A 5,361-nucleotide genomic window follows, 5' to 3' on the forward strand; every position below is an offset into this window, starting at 1 on the left:
TTTCGTCCAACCCTTTCAAAGGGAGTCCATCAGCTCAATACTGCAACTATCATTGATTTGCAATAGCAGTCCCCGTACTTTTAATCAGTTCCTTTAATCCCAAAATTAATACCAAATTAATTTCTAATTAAATACTAATAAAATATGATTTCTAATTAATATATTATTCTTTTAAATATTAATAAACCATTAAATAACCATTCTCTCCAAAAGTCATCCTGTCAAGTTGCTATGGTGAAGGCAACCCAAAAGGACCATGCTACTATCAGATCAAGTACATACCAATTATAGTTATGTGCTTAGATACCTAATTCAATAGTTATGACATTCAAAGTTTTAAAGTATTAATAAAAAAACTATTCTTATGAAATGCTTTAATATTGGTATTATCTCACATTAATAATGTTATCGGACAAATTTCACACTTATAAAATAATACCCTATTTTAAATAAGCATAAATAAAATTTTTTAATTGGCCATAAAATTAGGGATGTCACAAATAGTCATATCATTAGTTGGTATGAAGTTTAGAAATTTAGGAGTGAAAATAATAACATTTTAAAAGTTATAGGGCTGAAACTGTCAAATTGGAAATGTTAGTTGACCAAAGGGCTGACTCAATTAATGGAAGGGACTACAAAATTCACATAATGAATGGAGAAGGACTTGTTATGTCAAAACTCAAATTAAAATCAAAAGCATTGGGGACTGGTAGGTTTTGCCCAAAACTAGCAAACTTGAGGAACCAAATGGTAAACTTTGGAGAAATACGATGCATCCATTCCCTTGTAAGGAGAAAAATGTGATTGAGCTTCTCACCATCTCCACTAATGTAGATTTTGACCTCAAGAGCTTCTAGAGTTTGATTCAAGTGGGGTTTTGTTGTAACACCAAGTTTCAGGTATGTCTCTTTTAATGTATTATATTTTAAAATTTTGAATTCCCGGTGGCCACAATGTGGTGATGGAGCCCCACGACGTGGCCATGGGTAGTTATTACGTGTAGACTAAGTTATTTCCACCACGTGGCATTTGTTCGCCATGGCCTGGCTGTTGTTTAATGACAAACCCTAACCCGGTGTTTGTGCCCCTATTTTTGGGATGTGATGGCTAGGGTTGCCCACCCTCAGCCTCAAACACTTTCCCTTAGCCTCCAAGAGCAAACCCTAGCCTCCAATGCCAACCTTTGAGTTTTTATAGTTTTTAGTGGTGTTTTAAAGAAGAAGAAGATGCCCTTGAGCTTCGTTTTAGCAAGCAAGTCTCCCCATCCACCCTGTGTACGTTTTCTGGACTCTTGTAAGTCCCTAAGATCCAATTTTTTATGCTACTTGTCTCTAGATTTACCCTTTTTGTACCTTAATCTTCATGTTGTGGGAATTTAGAAGGTTGGATCTCATAAGGTTGACAACTTTATGGGTCCATGTGGTCATCTTAGTGTCATAGGTTCCAAATTTGAGGATCTATGGAGTTTTGGTCCCATGCTTAAGCTATGACTTCCTAATTTCCATGTATTGACCTAAAATGGAAAGGCACATGTCCATAAAGCTACGATTTTTATGGTCCACTATGTGTAGGAAATCCTTCTGCAAACTTTAGAAGAGTAACTTTAGGGATTAGCAGCTTAATGGGTGCCTTCATGCCTTTGGTTACCTTTAAGGATTTAAGGTTTGGGATCTTGACTTATTTAGGTGTCTTAATGGATAAAGTTGGAAGGACCACTTATGAGCTTTGGATCTCTTGGAGTTGTAGGAAAATGGCTTAATAGGTTAAGTTATCCAGACCAATCCTCACGATGTGGCCTTATGTTGCCACAACGTGACTACTGGCCAAGAACCCATCTGTTATGTTGTTATGCTACCACGATGTGGCCAAGGATGGCCTTGATGTGGCAACTCGATGAATGTTGACTTTTAATTTTTAACTATTGATCGTTGACTTTGACTAAGTTTGACTGAGGCTGGATCCCTATTTGTTGTATATGTGACATGTAGAGTCGTTATTTGGAGTAGTGATCAGTTAAGCTACCTTCTAGACTTTGAGGTGAGTTTTTCCTCATTGTAATCATGGGTTGAAGGCACTAATGTCGACCCACTAAGTTGTGTTATGTATCCTGATATATAGGATGATGATATGGTGTAGTGATCTGTTAGATTGGTAAATCTTTATGATTACATGTAGTTGTTTGTTATATGTTTATCTATTACATATGTTGACATAGTGCGGGTGGGTTAGGTGGTACTGCTTTGTGCTATAAGCCAACAAACCAGGTACAATCTAGTCGGAAGAATGTGGGCCGGAGGGGCAATCCAGTTGAAAGACTATGGGTCAGAGAGGAAATTCAGTCGGGAGACTATGGGCTAGGTATAATCCAGTCGGGAGACTGTGGACCCAACATGCATGTTTGTATATGCTTTGTTATATGGGGTATATTAGGGGAAACTCCCTAAGCTTTGGGTTACAATTTGATTTCACAGCTTCAGGTACATCAGATGATCGAGGAAAGGCGAAGACGTGATTGTATACATCATCCGGGGGTTTATGTTGAGAGAAATACTCTAATTTTATGACTATGTTCTGGAGGTATTTTTTGTATGACTTGTGGTTTATGAAATTGGTCTTGAAAAAAATTTACTATGATTTTTGGGATGATACAAGTTGGTATCAGAGCTGGGGTACGGATCGATGCGTTTGACAGGGACGTCGAACCTTCAATGAGGGTGAAGGTGTGTTACACCTGATCCCGCATCGGCTTGGAAGGAGAATGAAGCATTTCCTTAAAAGGAATGTGGATACCTTCCTTGCACAATGCATTTTAAAGTCGTGAGCACAGAAGATCCGTAAGAACTCTACAGTTAAGCATGCGCAGCCAAGAGCAAACCAAGGATGGGTGACATAAATAAGATTTTATAGCTTTAGAATGTTCTACTTAGCCTTATATATATATATATATATATATATATATATATATATATATATATATATAGATATATATATATATATATATATATGTGTGTGTGTGTGTGTGTGTGTATGGGTTGAAATGTAAGAAAACAGTTCCCAAAAAGAGCACTACAATCAAAGAGAAAATAAGAAATTATATACATAAGTTTTATAAGAGTAATACAGTAATGTTATAATTATTGTGTAGGTTCTCAGAAAGGAAAGGATCCATCTTGCTCACGCTAGCTGATTTTCATGTTTAAGGAGGTGAGTTACACTGTTTAAGGAGGTGAGTTACATAAGTTTTATGTTATTGTTCACGGATACCCTAATCTGGTAGAGTGAACAACGAAAGGAATAATTTCGTTTGTTTTCTAGTGAGACAAGAAGACAAGATTCATTTCTGCGTTCTCGATTCATTAATTTTTCTCTTGTATTAAATCACATGTGATTATATAGATAATCACATATGACTTATATGCACAAGACTCATTTTTTTGTTTTCGATTCAATATTTTTTCTTTGTCCATATTAATCGTATGTGATTAGTGTTCTAAAAGGCGCGCCATGGCGTGAGGCGTGGCTTTGCCGTTACGAAAAGCTTCATAACGTTGCTATTAGGCGTAACGCGTGGCAAGGCGTGATATGGCGCGCCATGGCGCGTTATGGCGTGTTATGGCGCATGTTTTTTCGTTTGAGACACAGTTTTTTCTCTTTGTTATGTCTTTTCAAACCGGAGATACAAGTATTGTGGTTTTTGTTAACTTTTTGTTATTAGTTATTGATTTAAAACTTCTAAAAAGTAGTTATATTTAATATAAATTTATGTGGTAATATAATTTTAAATTAATACAAAATCGCCGCCTTACATCACGCCTTGAAAAACGTCGTGGCTCGCCATGGCTCGTTAAGCTTGAGGCTTGGCCTTGCCGCCACGCCATGCCTCACGCCATTTAGAACCTTGTATGTGATTAAATACATAAAATGACATAAGATTAAATACATGATAATAACTATTGTATTGAGAATGCGAATTTGAATCTTATTCACATAAATCGTATGTGATTAGATATGTATAATCACATGTGATTAAATACACAAGAACAACTATTGAATCAAGAACACAAAAATGACTATTCTCCACATAAATTATATGCGATTGGATACATATAATAACATGTGATTATATGTATATAATCACATATAATTTATGTGGCTAAGATCTATTTTCGCGTTCTCGATTCAATAATTGTTTTTTTCCATTTTAATCATATGTGATTAAATACATTTAATCAGATGTGATTATATGTTTCTAATTACATATGATTTTATTTGGAAAAACATGAATCTTGTCTATATAAATCATATGTGATTAGATACATACAATCACATGTGATTATACACATGATAACAAATATTGAACCAAGAACATGAAAACAAATCTTTATCCAAATTAATCATATGTGACTAAATACATATAATCACATGTGATTATAATAATCTAATCACATATGATTTATTTGGACACAATTCATTTTCGCTTTGTCGATTTAATAGTTGCTTTCATTAATTTTACCACATGTGATTATATGTATAATCGCATGTGATTAAGTACATGAGCACAACTATTAAATGGAGAAGACAAAAATGAATCTTGTCCACCTCAATTCATATGTGATTATATACATATAATCACATGTGATTAAATACACAAAAGCCATTATTCAATTGAAACCACAAAAATAAATATTGTCTACATAAATCATATCTGATTAAATACATATAATCATATGTGATTATATGTGTATAATCATATATTTATGTGGATAAGATTCATTAGCACATTCTGGATTTAGTAATTGTTATTTTTCTACTGCAATCATATGTGATTAAATAAATATAATCACATGTGATTATATGTATCTAATCACATATGATTTATATGGATAAAAAATAATGATGTTTATATAAATCATATGTGATTAGATACATATAATCACATATGATTATATACATGACAACAACTATTGAATTGAGAACACAAATATAAATATTGTCCACATATATCATATGTGATTAAATGCATATAATCACATGTGATTATATGTATCTAATCACATAGAATTTATGTGGAAAATATTCATTTTCGTGTAGATGATTCAGTTGTTGTTCTTGGGTATTTAATTACATGAGATTATGTGTATCTAATCAGATATGATTTATATGGAGAAAAATAATATGTACAAAAAAGAATATTGTCCATATAAATCATGTGATTAAATACATATAATCACATGTGATTATATACACATAATCACAGGTGGTGGTGGTGTATAGTGATGTTTGGTGGTGGTAGGTGGTGGAGATGGGTGATGGTGATAGGTGGTGGTGGGTGGGTGGGTGGTGGTTAGTGGTGGGGGT

Source organism: Lactuca serriola, chromosome 8 (assembly GCF_051521515.1).
Source record: "Lactuca serriola cultivar US96UC23 chromosome 8, Lser_US96UC23_V15, whole genome shotgun sequence".
Classification (NCBI taxonomy): domain Eukaryota; kingdom Viridiplantae; phylum Streptophyta; class Magnoliopsida; order Asterales; family Asteraceae; genus Lactuca; species Lactuca serriola.